The sequence below is a fragment of the Oncorhynchus clarkii genome, chromosome 23 (assembly GCF_045791955.1).
Source record: "Oncorhynchus clarkii lewisi isolate Uvic-CL-2024 chromosome 23, UVic_Ocla_1.0, whole genome shotgun sequence".
Taxonomy (NCBI): Eukaryota; Metazoa; Chordata; class Actinopteri; order Salmoniformes; family Salmonidae; genus Oncorhynchus; species Oncorhynchus clarkii.
Window position 1 is genome coordinate 39,904,892 of NC_092169.1, and position 17,610 is coordinate 39,922,501.

Here is a 17,610-nt window from a genome sequence, read left to right on the forward strand (position 1 = left end):
TCCCTTGGTATGTGTGCTTGTGTAAGCACAAACACACATGTACAATGGAATATTTAATGAGGATTTATGGCCGGATCACTTAAGGGTCCGAACAAAATACCAGCCTTAGTAAAGTTTAACATTTACTCTGAGGCCTTTGACTCTACAGCTACAGTACTCACCAGTTTCTCCCCAGAGGTCCATAGGTCATCCCTGTAGACTGCCCAAAACTGGTGCCTTACAGCTGTAGACTTTTTATGTAGTTATCAACTTAGGATAGTGCCCTAAGCAACACGCCGCGAATTAGGAACGTCCTAGATGTGACGTTAGGCAATGACAATGATAGGGTCATTTTGCCAAGACCTTGGTCGTATATAGAATAGAGTACAATTAGATGATTAAGGTGTGATAACTACAGTGGCTTGCAAAAGTATTCACACCCCTTGGCATTTTTACTATTTTGTTGCCTTACAACCTGGAATTACATTTGATTTTTGGGCAGTTTGTATCATTAGATTTACACAACATGCCTACCACTTTGAAGATGCAAAATATGTTTTATTGTGAAACCAACAAGAAATCAGACACAAAAAAAGAAAACTTGAGCGTGCATAACTATTTCCGGAATACTTTTGCAAGGCACTGTACATGTTGAAATGGTTGGAATTACAATCTCTACAAACCAAGGAGATGGACGGTGTGAACTGGACATCACAAATGGTTAGACAAACGAGACCAATAGATTGCTACAGAAGGAACAAATCCTGTGTTTTTATGGTCTGCGCTCTAGTTCCCTGCAGCTCCCCCGGCGTATGGTCAACAGAGATGGTGTGAGCTGACAAATAAGTTAAAGACTGCATTACATAGACAATCATGTGTTTAACTAGGGATAGTTTAGGAGTAGAACAATTCCTCATTGTCTCAAAATCATCCTTGCATCTGGGAAACTAAGTCAGGGTGGGGTTAAGACAACAACCCACATGCAGATAACGACAGGACGAACCCAGAGTTGCTTATGATGCACTTTGGTCTGCATGGGGGGGGGGGGGGGGGGGGGGGGGGTTGAACCAACCAAGACTGAGCATTGTTAGTGTCAGCTATATATAGTACTCTGCATTTGTGTAAAGGTTAGGTTACTCGGTCCAACACTCAAGGGTGGGGGGGTCGACCAGCCTCATTATTGCAATAATTAATCAATTTTAAATAAAGATGATTGTTTGAAGAAATGACCAAATCTCTCTCAGCACTGAATTTCCACGACACATGGCAAAATGCTCAACTAGTAAGGTTCAAGACTTGCAGCCACTCCAATCTATCCCCTATACATTTTTACATTGATGGGCATACCCAGAATTACCATATAAATAACCATTTTCTGTTAGAGTGGACAAACAGCCCAGGTGATAATGGAGAGGGAGAGAGGGAGGTGAGAGAGAGACAGGAAGCAGAAACATCTCATGTACTGTACCTACTACTAGGTGCTCATGGTTAACACAATGACTAGGATGGAGTGAGGATGAGGAGGAGAGAGAGAGACAGGGAGCAGAAACATCTCATGTACTGTACCTACTGCTAGGTGCTCATGGTTAACACAATGACTAGGATGGAGTGAGGATGAGGAGGAGAGAGAGAAAGAGAAAAACAGAGACAGAAAGGGCATTGTTGTCATTGTATGTTTTGGAATACAGGGAAACTGAGTGAAAGATATTCAGGCTACACAGCAACCCATATACTTTTAAAGCTCTAGTACCCTCAAGCTCAAATCTGGTTCTGGAAGCCAGTCCCACTGCTTTTTAAATGTTTCCCCTCTAACCAGGGACTGAGTTAGACCTGGGACACTTGGTGGGTGCAAATAATGATCAGGTAGAACAGAAAACCAGCAGGCTCCGGACATTGTAGGGTAAGAGTTGAATACCCCTCCTCGAGTGAATCTAAGACATTTCTAACAATGGCACAAGACATGTGTCTTTTTAGACAAAAATAACACATTAAAACAACAACACAATAACAACTAAGCCATAAATACTGAAATGAGTGAAATAGCACAAATGTCACAGCTGTTGGCTTGGGCTACAACCTCAAAACTTGAAGAGCCAGAAATCCCAAGTCAACATGATGACTACAGAAATCACTGTGTTAATAGAGATTGCATCATCTGTGGATCTGTTGGGGCGGTATGCAAATTGGAGTGGGTCTAGGTTTTCCAGGATAATGGTGTTGATGTGAGACATGACCAGCCTTCAAAGCACTTCATGGCTACAGAAGTGAGTGCTACGGGTCGGTAGTCATTTAGGCAGGTTACGTTAGTGTTCTTGGGCACAGGGACTATGGTGGTCTGCTTGAAACATGTTGGTATTACAGACAGGGAGAGGTTGAAAATGTCAGTGAAGACACTTGCCAGTTTGTCAGCTTATGCTCGGAGTACACGTCCTGGTAATCCGTCTGAATGTTGACCTGTTTAAATGTCTTACTCACATCGGCTACAGAGAGCATGATCACACAGTCGTCCGGAACAGCTGATGCTCTCATGCATGTATCAGTGTTACTTGCCACGAAGCGAGCATAGATGTAATTTAGCTCATCTGGTAGGCTTGTGTCACTGGGCAGCTTGAGGCTGTGCTTGCCTTTGTGGTCTGTAATAGTTTGCAAGCCCTGCCACATCCGACTGGCGTGAGAGCCGGTGTAGTACGATTCGATCTTGGCCCTGTACTGAAGTTTTGCCTGTTTGATGGTTTGTCGGAGTGCATAGCAGGATTTCTTCTGGGTTAGAGTCCCGCTCCTTGAAGCAGCAGCTCTATAATGATGTAAATCAAGTGTTATCAAGTGTTAATAAAATGTTATGTAGCTGTGGCACTACTGTTGATATCTAAACTAGGTAGCTAGCTTCACACACTCTACTGGTGACCACATCTCAAGCCTCTCAAGCCATGCATGTTTGGATACCGGGCGTTCAGAACAACAATACTATTTTTTTGTTATATACCACCCAAAATGACACTTCACTTGGCTAGTGAGAGTACAAAGGGACATGTGCTTAGCACAGGTAGACTCCTGTCTATGGACGTGCCTGGTGTGTGTGTGTGCGTGGCGCATTTAGGTGTGTGTGTACGTGTCAATCTGCCCAGCTTCTCCCTTATTGCACACAAAAGGTGTGATATTGTCCTTGTGTTATAATGCAAGGGTCATCATATGAAATTGGAACCGTGCATCATGGCCAGCAGAAATAACTATAAGTAGTCTTCTGCCACTATTAGAGAAAATACAGGTTTCCCTTGAGTTTCTCTCTAGCCCTGTTTATACCTGCCATTTACACGCGTCCTTCATCCTGAACTTGTCCTGATCTTAACCTGATGTTGTCTGTTTACACTTATAAGTGTCACAATCACAATCAGATCACAATGCGTCTTTTAATCATCTACAGTTGTCTAAAAATCTGGGCACAATCAGCATGTGAACAAGATCAGGACGAAGGCCGCATGTTAGAACCACGTATAAACAGGGCTTCAGTGGCACTAAAAAATAAGCATCCACAAGAACTTTAATAAGTGCTTCTGCATTTGTTGTCTCCCCTGCAGGATTTGTTCTAAATTTCAACGAACTTAAGGGATTTGAAGAGAAACAGGTGTGTATCTACAGAGGCAACTTCAGCACACATTATTAACTGTCAGAAGGTAGACCAGGGACAGGATAGGGATTACTGGGAATCCAACATATTCCAGGAAGTGTGGTATCTTCATTTCCTACTTCATAAATCTTTACTGGTAAACTGTTAACCCCAAGGCATTTCTTACTCAAATAATTCTAGTAAGTTGAACTCAATGTCAAGGCTCAGGAAAAGACAAAGATGCAGACAGTTTCAAAGTAACTAACATTTATTACTTAAACAGGAGGACAGGCAAACGACAGGTCAAGGGCACGCAGAGGTCAGTAGTCCAGAGCAGAATCTGAACGGTACAGAACGGCAGGCAGAGGTCAGTAATCCAGGGTAGTATGGCAAGGTACAGAACGGCAGGCAGAGGTCAGTAATCCAGGGTAGTATGGCAAGGTACAGAACGGCAGGCAGAGGTCAGTAATCCAGGGTAGTATGGCAAGGTACAGAACGGCAGGCAGAGGTCAGTAATCCAGGGTAGTATGGCAAGGTACAGAACGGCAGGCAGAGGTCAGTAATCCAGGGTAGTATGGCAAGGTACAGAACGGCAGGCAGAGGTCAGTAATCCAGGGTAGTATGGCAAGGTACAGAACGGCAGGCAGAGGTCAGTAATCCAGGGTAGTATGGCAAGGTACAGAACGGCAGGCAGAGGTCAGTAATCCAGGGTAGTATGGCAAGGTACAGAACGGCAGGCAGAGGTCAGTAATCCAGGGTAGTATGGCAAGGTACAGAACGGCAGGCAGAGGTGCAGACAAGCACAAAGACAGGTGAAACAGATCAGGGTTTGACAATCAAAGTCAAAGAAAAGCCATTATTACTTCAAATGTTTATGTGGTTCTGACTCAAAACTAAATGAGAAGTCACACCAACTACATTATTTTAAAATATAATAACAGATAAACGTTTTACCCAGCATGCTTTACTGAAAGTATTTTTTTTTGAATAGTTTTTAATATCTGTGTTTTTTCAAGTACTTTGATTGATTAATTAATTAATCTTATGCTACACAAAGATACATAATATGAATTTTTCTAAACTAATCCAATCATTTAGTTAGATTCTTTTTAGCCCGTTACTGAAATGGTTGTTCCAGTTTAAATGGCTAGGTAGTCTCCTGTCAACATTCTTAATTCTGACAATGTTCCTAACCCTAACAGTCATTATGAATACAGGTTGTGGGTGAATAAAAATTCCAACTGTTGGACATTCTAATGCTGGCTTCCCATAGGAATTACACATCACAGCCAGCATAATGTGACTTGCAGGTAGGGTTGTAAAATTCTGGTAAAAATCCCATGTTTTCCAGAAATCTAGGTCAGAAGATTTCTGGGAAATTTACTGTAATTTGCAACTCTCACCATGAGTTTCAGGCCACTGTGTTAGGGTAAAGCTAGGCCTCAAAATAAGGTCTCATTAGGTATGTAATGTATTGTCATAAAAATTGTAATTATAATATTTACCTAGGAACTTGGTGAAGGCCACAGGACTGGAATGAACGAATTCAACAACCATGTCTATGTCACTAACAAACACAGTCATGGGTGGTAATTCTACAATTCACTTGAAAAGGCAAGGCACACTGGGAAATTGTAATGGAGGCGAGGCTTCCTAAAATTTTTCTAGCTCATACAACTCAAACTTGGACCCCCTACAGGGTCACAGTGACTCTATCGGTTTGAGTAATGACTACAACATCACTTTAGTAACTGTACTCTGATATTTTAAGTACAACAGGTTTCCTTCAAAGTTTTGAGTAATGACAGCACATTGGGGCTTACACTGTACCTCTACTTCCTGAAGATACACAGACACACTGACTCAAGTGAAAGTTTCTCTCACTCTCTGTGCTCTCTTTCTCTCACTCACTTTAGCTCTCACACAAACACACACACAAGCCTCCCCTACACACACACTCTATCAGTGTTGAGTGATGCCCCTCTCAAACCCCCAAACTCCATCCCAACCCACTCTTCCTGTGACGCCAGTCTGTTGCCCCATTGGCCCAGAACCCTGAACCAGAACTCTCAGATTTAGAGAGACTTCCACTTTGACAGGAGCAGATGAGTTAGAATCACACCATGGATGCAGACCAACCTTAATTAATTTTCCACTGTCTCGACACAGCCACTTGGAGGGGTAATTTACCACTCACAGATGGAAACCTGTCTTCGGGGAGGGAAGGGAGGAAGAGGGGAAGGAAGGAGGACGAGAGAGAAGGGTCGTTTTTCAGGAGAAAGGACGAGGCTCTGAGGAGTTGACTGGCGCTTCATTTCCACTTAAGGGGAAAAGTCATTTCTCTCTCGCCGTCCTCTGAGATGTGGCTCTTGTTAAATCCAAGGCTTTGTGGCTATATAGGACAACCTGTGTCTTGGCATTGAGGAAGATATTACCACAGAGCCCTTAAGCCATGACTGTGACAACAAGGATAGATGGAAGGAATGAGAGAAGGTGATGAGGGGACAGAGGATTCTGGAAGGAGAGTGAAAGGATGAAAGACAGGATAGGAGGGGAAGGAGAGGGAGAGGATAGTGGTTGGAGAAACAGATACACTTGAAAGGTGGGAGACAGAGAAAGCTAGACAAGAGAGGGAGAGAGAGAGAGAGAGAGAGAGGAGAGAGAGAGAGAGAGAGAGAGATATAATAATACTAATAGAAGAGAGCCAATGAGGGGGAGGAATCCAGGGGCCGGAGTAGTCTGTTGATGGTCTAGAAAAGGGCTCTAGGGTTGCCTTGGGTTTTATTGATGAGGTTGGAGTAGTAGACTGATTGGGGATGAGAGGGATTGGAAACAGGGATTTCCTTGCAAGGTTGAAATCCTTGTTGGATGTTAGTGCCAGGAGCACTAACTTACAATCTCTGAGAGTCAAGCAAACATCTATACTGTAGGACCTAAGTAATGTTACAGTTTTGATCTGAATCCCAGCCTCCCATAGAAGAAACCAACATCTTAACCATTAGGCCAAGAGGAAATTCTGAGGGTGTCACTGATTTAGCAGGCAAGTATAGAGTCAAAGTTTGCATCATCACAAAGTCTTTATTAACTGAGGACTGAACAGGAACAGGCAGAGGGGGGTAATCATTATGGCTACATTATTTAGTGGTTTGATACTGATCCATGCATCACAAAGCCTGAAGGTACGGCTACAGAAGGTAATGTCTCCATATTGCCAGGAAGACAGAATGACGGACAGAAATATTGTAGAAAACCCTTCGGGCTGCCCATTAGTACTTCTCAGTGTCCTCTCTTACCCTCTCTGGCCAAGATAAAGCAAAGCAGTTCGACACATACAACAACACAGAGCTACCATGGAATAAACATACAGTCAATAATACAGTAGAAGAAGGAAAAATATACAGTGAGTGCAAATGAGATAAGATAATCGAGGTGGCGAAGTAATTACAATATCGCAATTAAATGGAATGATAGATGTGCAGAAAATGAATGTGCAAGTAGAGATACTGGGGTGCAATGGAGCAAGGTAAATAAATAAATACAGTATGGGGATGAGGTAGTTGGATGGGCTGTTTACAGATAGGCTATGTACAGGTGCAGGGATCTGTGTGCTGCTCTGACAGCTGGTTCTTAAGCTAGTGAGGGAGATAAGAGTCTCCAGCTTCAGTGATTTTTGCATAAGCAAACAGGAAAACGCTCATCCAGAGGCGGCACTCCTAATAGCCGAGGACTTTAACGCAAGGAAAATATAATCTGTTTTAACCAATTTATACCAGCACGTTAAACGTGCAACCAGAATGAAAAACCAACTTTACTCCACACACAGAGTCACATACAAAGCTCTCCCTCGCCTTCCATTTGGCAAATCTGACCATAATTCTATCATCCTGATTCTTGATTAAAAGCAAAAACTAAAGCAGGAAGCACCAGTGACTCAGTCAATAAAAAAGTGGTCAGATGAAGCAGATGCTAAGCTACAGGCAAGTAACACTGATGAGAGCATTAGCTGTTCTGGAAGACTGTGTGATCACGCTCTCTGCAGGGAATGTGAGTAAGACATTTAAACAGGTTAACATTCACAAGGCCGCAGGGCCAGACGGATTAACAGGACGTGTACTTGCTGACCAACTGGCAAGTGTCTTCACTGACATTTTCAACCTCTCCCTGTCTGAGTCTGTAATAGCAACATGTTTCAAGAAGACCACCATAGTCCCTGTTCCCAAGAACACTAAGGTAACCTGCCTAGATGACTACCGACCCGTAGCACTCACGCCTGTAGCCATGAAGTGCTTTTGAAGGCTGGTCATGGCTCACATCAACACCATTACTGCAGAAAACCTAGACCCACTCCAATTTGCATACCGCCCCAACAGATCCACAGATGATTCAGTCTCTATTGCACTCCACATTGCCCTTTCACACCTGGACAACATGAACACCTATGTGAGAATGCTGTTCATTGACTACAGCTCAGTGTTCAACAACATAGTGCCCTGAAAGCTCAACACTAAGCTAAGGACCCTGGGACTAAACACCTTCCTCTGCAACTGGATCCTGGACTTCCTGATGGACCACCCCCAGGTGGTAAGGGTAGGTAACAATAGATCAGCCATGCTGATCCTCAACACGGGGGCCCCTCAGTGGTGCGTGTTCAGTCCCCTCTGACTCCAACACCATCATTAAGTTTGCAGATGACACAACAGTGGTAGGCCTGATCACTGACAACGATGAGACAGCCTATAGGGAGGAGGTCAGAGACCTAGCCGTGTGGTGCCAGGACAACAACCTCTCCCACAACGTGATCAAGACACAGGAGATGATGTGGACTACAGGAAAAGGAGGACCGAGCATTATCATTGTTGGGGCTGTAGTGGAGCAGGTTGAGAGTTTTAAGTTCCTTGGTCCAAGCACACCAAGACAGTCGTGAAGAGAGCATGACAAAACCTACAATATTCCCTCTCAGAGGACAGAAACGATTTGGCATGGTTCCTCAGATCCTCAGAAAGTCCAACAGCTGCACCATCGAGAGCATCTTGACTGGTTGCATCACTGCCTGGTATGGCAACCTCAAGGCACTCCAACCGCAAGGCACTACAGACAGTACTGCGTACGGCCCAGTACATCACTGGGTCCAAGCTTCCCGCCATCCAGGACCTCTATATACAGTATATGATTCCTGAACAGCTAGTCAAACGGCTACCCAGACTATTTGCATTACCCCCCCCCCCCCCCTTTTACGCTGCTGCTATTCTCTGTTTATTATCTATGCATAGTCCCCTTAACTCTACCTACATGTATATGTTGCCTCAATTACCTCAACAAACCAGTGCCCCCGCACATTGACTTTGTACGGGTAACCCCTGTATATAGCCCGCTATTGTTATTTTACTGCTGCTCTTAGGTTATTTGTTACTTTTATTTATTATTTTTTACTTATCGTTTTTTTTTCCTAAACACATATTTCTCGTAAAACTGCATTGTTGGTTAAGGGCTTGTAAATAAGCATTTCACGATATGTGCTAAATATAATTTTATTTTATTTTATTTGGACAAACCTGTCTCCTCACTTCCTTATCAGCGTTTAGTGTGTCTTTGACCATAAACCACTTACATTATTATCTTTCACCATTAATCCTTCCTGTTTGCTTTGTGTGTGTCTGTCTTGAGTGTGTTATTAAAAGCCTATCTTTGTCTCCTACTGGTCATTCTACGTCCTTTAACCAGGACGCTGGGCAAGTTGTACCTAGAATTTAAACCTGCACCTCTTTCAAGACCACAACCATTTGGTGACACTTTTTTCCATGGTCCTTCGAGCCGGATTCATGCAATTGTCCTGGACCAGTAGCGACAGGATGCAGTTAGTGCCATGACCCAGACAAGGTGCACAGGCCAGCTAAAAGGGAAAGACTGGGAAGTCCAGCAGATCGAGACCATGGAGGGGCCCCCCGTGTTCCCATACTGCCACATTGTTGCCGTCAGGGAACAGAACTTGGAGCTACTCAGGTGTCGAAAGCAGGAATACATGGCACTATGCAGGCACAGCGGTCCCAGCTCCCCCTTCTGTCCAGCACTCACCAACTCCACAACCTCCAACACCTGGCCTGCACCTCACATCCCAGAGTACCACAGGATTGACCAGCCGGATCCTATGTACCAGGTGGTTCAGCAGCCTTAAATGGCTTGGGTGCCACAGCAGCAGATACAAGCACCACCCAGCCAGTTCAGCCATCACCCGGACTCCAGCATGTCCAGTGGTCACCAGTGCCCCAGGAGGTGCTCCAGTCAGTGCTCTCCCCAGCTCCTTGACACATCAGATATCCACTCGGACCCCAGCTTCTCCAGCCAGCAATGCAGCCTCCAGTGAGCCAGCTTGCCCAGCAGCTGGCCTCAAGAGCTCCCATCGCCAGTCCTCGGGCCGGCCGACCAGTTGCCAGAGCTACTTCTTCGGGATCAGTGTCCCTTCATGGGGCTGTTTGAGGTAACGTAGGCTAATGCGATTAGCATGAGGTTGTAAGTAACATGAACATTTCCCAGGAAATAGACATATCTGATATTGGGAGAAATCTTAAATTCTTATTAATCTAACTGCACTGTCCAAATTACAGTAGCTATTACAGTGAAAGAATACCATGCTATTGTTTGAAAGAGCACAAAAGTTATTCATAAAGAAAATTAGGCACATTTGTGCAGCCGTGATACAACATTTACCGACCAACTGGCCGGTGTGTTTACGGACATATTCAATCAATCCCTATACCAGTCTGCTGTTCCCACATGCTTCAAGAGGGCCACCATTGTTCCTGTTCCCAAGAAAGCTAAGGTAACTGAGCTAAACGACTACCGCCCCGTAGCACTCACATCCGTCATCATGAAGTGCTTTGAGAGACTAGTCAAGGACCATATCACCTCCACCCTACCTGACACCCTAGACCCACTCCAATTTGCTTACCGCCCAAATAGGTCCACAGACGATGCAATCTCAACCACACTGCACACTGCCCTAACCCATCTGGACAAGAGGAATACCTATGTGAGAATGCTGTTCATCGACTACAGCTCAGCATTCAACACCATAGTACCCTCCAAGCTCGTCATCAAGTTCGAGACCCTGGGTCTCGACCCCGCCCTGTGCAACTGGGTACTGGACTTCCTGACGGGCCGCCCCCAGGTGGTGAGGGTAGGCAACAACATCTCCTCCCCGCTGATCCTCAACACTGTGGCCCCACAAGGGAGCGTTCTGAGCCCTCTCCTGTACTCCCTGTTCACCCACGACTGCGTGGCCACGCACGCCTCCAACTCAATCATCAAGTTTGCGGACGACACAACAGTGGTAGGCTTGATTACCAACAACGACGAGACGGCCTACAGGGAGGAGGTGAGGGCCCTCGGAGTGTGGTGTCAGGAAAATAACCTCACACTCAACGTCAACAAAACTAAGGAGATGATTGTGGACTTCAGGAAACAGCAGAGGGAACACCCCCCGATCCACATCGATGGAACAGTAGTGGAGAGGGTAGCAAGTTTCAAGTTCCTCGGCATACACATCACAGACCAACTGAATTGGTCCACTCACACAGGCAGCATCGTGAAGAAGGCGCAGCAGCGCCTCTTCAACCTCAGGAGGCTGAAGAAATTCGGCTTGTCACCAAAAGCACTCACAAACTTCTACAGATGCACAATCGAGAGCATCCTGGCGGGCTGTATCACCGCCTGGTATGGCAACTGCACCGCCCTCAACCGTAAGGCTCTCCAGAGGGTAGTGAGGTCTGCACAACGCATCACCGGGGGCAAACTACCTGCCCTCCAGGACACCTACACCACCCGATGTTACAGGAAGGCCATAAAGATCATCAAGGACATCAACCACCCGAGCCACTGCCTGTTCACCCCGCTATCATCCAGAAGGCGAGGTCAGTACAGGTGCATCAAAGCTGGGACCGAGAGACTGAAAAACAGCTTCTATCTCAAGGCCATCAGACTGTTAAACAGCCACCACTAACATTGAGTGGCTGCTGCCAACACACTGACAATGACACTGACTCACTCCAGCCACTTTAAAAATGGGAATTGATAGGAAATGATGTAAATATATCACTAGCCACTTTAAACAACGCTACCTTATATAATGTTACTTACCCTACATTATTCATCTCATATGCATATGTATATACTGTACTCTATATCATCGACTGCATCCTTATGTAATGCATGTATCACTAGCCACTTTATATTCTTTATCCCCTTACACTGTGTATAAGACAGTAGTTTTGGAATTGTTAGTTAGATTACTTGTTGGTTATTACTGCATTGTCGGAACTAGAAGCACAAGCATTTCGCTACACTCGCATTAACATCTGCTAACCATGTGTATGTGACAAATAACATTTGATTTGATTTGATTTGATTTTGAACAGAAATGAAATGGTTCATTGGATCAGTCTAACACTTTGCACATGCCATCTAGTGGCCAAAATCTAAATTGCACCTGGGCTGGAATAATACATTATGGCCTCTCTCTTGCATTTCAAAGATGATGGTACAAAAAATATAAAATAATGTTTTTTTTCCTTCTTTGTATTGTCTTTTACTAGATCTATTGTGTTATATTCTACTACATTCCTTTCACATTTCCATAAACTTCAACGTGTTTCCTTTCAAATGGTACCAATAATATGCATATCCTTGCTTCAGGGATATACAGGCAGTTAGATTTGGGTATGTCATTTTAGGCAAAAAATATTAAAAAGGGGCTAATGCTTAAGAGGTTTTAACCACGTCGTCCAAAGCTCTCCAGGCAACTGTTGTGACGTGAACCCCTGCCTTTTCTGATTATTCAGTACAATGCAATTTTTTTTATTTTTTTATTTACTAATTAACTAAATAATAACACAGAATACACATTTACATGAGACAAAGGTCCCTGGTGGACTGACATGCACAGCTGCAGACTGTCAAATGTTCTGGTCTAGTCTTTATCTTCTTCACTCGTGTTGAGAGTTTCAGAGTTTCTAAACATTTCAACGTGTGGTCAACGCTTCACACTTCTCTGGTCTGATAGGTGAGGTTATCTTCTCACCTCGTGTTGAGTCTTAGAGTTTCAACCATTCGTAATGTTCAGCTCACGCTGTCTGTCTGCTGGTCTGGTAGGTGAGGTTATCTCCTCACCTCGTGTTGTTTCTACGTTTCAGAGTTTCCAACCACGTTGTTCGTCTGCTGGTCTGATATGTTAATTCTTAGCGAGTTCTTTTAAGCACTCTAGTTGGAAAGGCGCTTCCATCACACTGACACAATCTTCTGACCTCATTAGGGGCGTGGCTTAGTTAACTTGTTGAGGATAGGGGGCAGTATTTTCACTTTGGATGAATTGCGTGCCCATAGTGAACTGCATCCTAATCTGTCCTAGATTGCTAATATATGCATATTATTATTACTATTGGATAGAAAACACTCTGAAGTTTCTAAAACTGTTTGAATTATGTCTGTGAGTATAACAGAACTCATAGGGCAGGCAATCTTCCAAACAAGAAGTGAAATTCTGAATGTGGGGCAACTTTGACATCATCGCCCCCTCCTTTCCCAACAAGATATGGATCTGGTAGCACTTCCTACGCCTTCCACTAGATGTCCTCATTCAGTAGAAAGTTGAATGGAGCATTTGCTGTGAACTTTGACCGAATGGGAGGGGAAATAGTCAGTGTCCCGACAGAATGCCATTTTCCTGTGGCGCATTTCTCTGTGGGTGCTACCGCCGTTCCATTTGGCTGCAGCTGAAAATGTATGATCCGGTTGGAACGTTATAGGATAGATATGATAATAACATCCTGAAGATTGATTCTCTACTTAGTTTGACCAGTTTATTCGACCTGGAATATATCTTTTTGAAGTTTTCGTGCGAGTTATCCTGGACCAGCAGTCCGTTTTTGGGCACGTGAGCTGAAAGTGATAGCAAATGCAGCTAATTGGACACTAGTACTGGATATTATGGAACAAAACAACGATTTATTGTGGAACTAGGACTCCTTGCACTACATTCTGATGAAAGATCAAAGGTAAGGGAATATTTATGTTGTAATTTCGTATTTCTGTTGACTCCAATGGCGGAGAAATACTGAGCGCTGTCTCAGATTATTGCAATGTTAGGCTTTTTCCGTAACGTTTTAAAAAAATCTGACACAGCGGTTGCATTAAGAACCAGTGTATTTTTAATTATATGTAGAACATGTATCTTTAGTCAAAGTTTATGAGTATTTCTGTTATCTGGCGTAGCTTTCTATAATTCCTCTGGATATTTTGGAGGCAGTTCTGAACATGGCGTCAATGTAAACCGAGATTTGTGGATATAAATATGCATATTATCGAACAAAACATAAATGTATTGTGTAATGTAACGGTTCTCTTCTTCCTCTTCCTCTGAAGAAGAGGTGTAGTAGGGATCGGACCAAGACGCAGCGTAGTTATCATTCATGGTTCTTTTAATAACGAAAACTATACATGAAATAGACTACAAAACAAGAAACATGAAAACCCGAAACAGTCCCGTGTGGTACAAACACTGACACAGGAGACAACCACCCACAAAACCCAACACAAAACAGGCTACCTAAATATGGTTCCCAATCAGAGACAATGACTAACACCTGCCTCTGATTGAGAACCATATCAGGCCAAACATAGAAATAGACAAACCAGACACACAACATAGAATGCCCACCCAGCCAGAAGAGGACTGGCCACCCCACATAGCCTGGTTCCTCTCTAGGTTTCTTCCTAGGTTTTGGCCTTTCTAGGGAGTTTTTCCTAGCCACCGTCAACTCTGGAATGCTTGATGTAATGCATTCTGGTAAATTGTATTCTTCTAGTACTTAATAGCATGGGTAGTGAATTACAGACAGCCCACAAAATGTTAGTACTACTTTCATTCTTTAAAACACATTTCAAATTAAATCAAATCATCAAATCAAATTTATTTATTTAGCCCTTCTTACATCAGCTGATGTCTCAAAGTGCTGTACAGAAACCCAGCCTAAAACCCCAAACAGCAAGCAATGCAGGTGTAATAGCACTGTGGCTAGGAAAAACTCCCTAAAAAGGCCAAAACCTAGGAAGAAACCTAGAAAGGAACCAGGCAATGAGGGGTGGCCAGTCCTCTTCTGGCTGTGCCGGGTGGAGATTATAACAGAACATGGCCAAGATGTTCAAATGTTCATAGATGCCCGGCAGTGTCAAATAATAATGATCACAGTAGTTGTCGAGGGTGCAGCAAGTCAGCACCTCAGGAGTAAATGTTAGTTGGCTTTTCATAGCTGATCATTCAGAGTATCTCTCCTGCTGTCTCTAGAGAGTTGAAAACAGCAGGTCTGGGACAGGTAGCACATCCGTTGAACAGGTTAGGGTTCCATAGCCACAGGCGGAACAGTTGAAACTGGAGCAGCAGCACGGCCAGGTGGACTGGGGACAGCAAGGAGTCATCAGCCCAGGTTGTCCTGAGGCATGGTCCTATCACCATGACATCGTCTACAAGTGTAATTGGGGATTTCTAAACAGTTTTTACCTATCAGGTGCATTCTCTTTCCATTGATCATCCATGAGATGGTTCTACAACTTGAATGGAGTCCACTTGTGGTAAATTCAATTGATTGGACATGATTTGGAAAGGCACACCCCTGTCTATATACAGTTCCACAGTTGACAGTGCATGTCAGAGTAAAAACCAAGCCATGAGGTCAAAAGAATTTCCCATAGAGCTCCAAGACAAGATTGTGTCGAGGCACAGATCTGAGGAAGGGCACCAAAACTTTTCTGCAGCATTGAAGGTCCCCATGAAGACAGTAGCCTCCATCATTCATAATATCTCTACGAATAGCCGCCTCCAAAGTCATTTTAGAGAATTCGGCAGTAGATCCAACCGGCCACACAACCCCAGATCACGTGTTATGGTATTTTATCGATGGCAATTTTAATGCACAGCAATACCGCAACAAGATCCTGAGGCCCATTGTCTGGCCATTCATCAGCCACAATCACCCCATGTTTCAGCATGACAATGCTCAGCACCATGTCGCAAGGATCTGTACACAATTCCTGGAAGCTGAAAATGTCCCAGTTCTTCCACGTCCTGCATCCTCACCAGACATGTCACCCATTGAGCATGTTTGGGATGCTCTGGATCGACATGTACGACAGCGTGTTCCAGTTCCTGCCAATATCCAGCAACTTCGCACAGCCATTGAACAACATTCCACAGGCCACAATCAACAGACTGATCAACTCTATGCAAAGGAGATGAGCTGCATGAGGCAAATGATGGTCACACCAGATACTGACTGCTTTTTTGATCCACGTCCCTACCTTTTTTTTGAAGGCATCATATCTGTATGACAGGAAGTAGAATTTAATTAACAAACCAATCCAAAGATTTTCAACTCGGTCATAAAACATGAACTTCTCATTACTTTGACACATATGGTACGGTGCCTTCGGAAAATATTCAGACCCCTTGACTTTTTCCACATTTTGTTAGCTTACAGACTTATTCTAAAATTGATTAAATTGTTTTTCCCCCCTCATCAATCTACACACAATACCGCATAACGTCAAAGGAAAAACAGGTTTTTAGAAATTTTTGCATTTGCAAATGTATTAAAAATAAAAAACGGAAATGTCACATTTACCTATGTATTCAGACCCTTTACTCAGTACTTTGTTGAAGCACCTTTGGCAGTGATTACAGCCTCGAGTCTTCTTGGGTATGACGCTACAAGCTTGGCACACCTGTATTTGGGGAGTTTCTCCCATTCTTCTCTGTAGATCCTCTTAAGCTCTGTCAGGCTGGATTGGGAGCGTTGCTGCACAGCTATTTTCAGGTATCTCCAGAGATGTTTAATCGGGTTCAAGTCCGGGCTCTGGCTGGGCAGCTCAAGGAAATTCAGAAACTTTTTCCAGACTTGTTCTTAGCTGTGTGCTTGGGGTCGTTGTCCTGTTTGAAGGTGAAACTTTGCCCCAGTCTGAGGACCTGAGTGTTCTGAAGCAGATTTTCAATGAGGATCTCTCTGTGCTTTGCTCCTTCATCCTTCCCTTGATCCTGAAGGTTAGTGTCTTTCCTGTAGGGAAGCTAATTATCCATCATTTATGACATTCCTGGGAGTGTGTAAACTATATTATTTTATTACCATGTTCTCTATAGTTATGTACTTGAAAATGTATCAATTGACCAATTCGGCACATTTGGCCAGACTTGATACAACATTTTGAACAGTAATGCAATGGTTAATTGGATCAGTCTAAAACTTTGCTGACATCTAGTGGCTAAAATCTAAATTGCGCCTAGAGTCCTAGGTCATATAATGGTCTTTCTCTTGCATTTCAAAGATGGAGAGAAAAAACATTGAAAACTCATGTTTTTGTCTTTGTATTATCTTTTACCAGATCTAATGTGTTATATTTTCCAACATTAATTTCACATTTCCACAAACTTTAAAGTGTTTCCTTTCAAATGTTATCAAGAATAGGCTACCTGGGGTGGTAGATACCCTAGTGGTTAGAGCACTGGACTAGTAACCAAAAGGTTGCAAGATCAAATCCCTGAGCTGACAAGGTAAAAATCTATTGTTCTGCCCCTGAACAAGGCAGTTAACCCACTGTTCCTAGGCCATCAATGAAAATAAGAATTTGTCCTTAACTGACTTGCCTAGTTAAATAAAGTAACATTTAAAAAAAAAATATCCTTGCTTCAGGTCCTGAGCTACAGGCAGTTAGATTTGGTTATGTCATTTTAGGTGAAAAAAGGGTCAGATCCTTAACATTCAATTCTCTGGCAACAACTCTGGTGGACATTTCTGCAGTCATCATGCCAATTGCACACTCCATCAAAACGTGAGACATCTGTGGTATTGTGCTGTGTGACAAAACTGCTAATTTTAGAGTGGCCTGTTATTGTCCCCAGCACAAGGTGCACCTATATAACGATCATACTGTTTAATCAGCTTTCTGACATGCCACACCTCTCCTTAACAAAGGAGAAATGACACCAG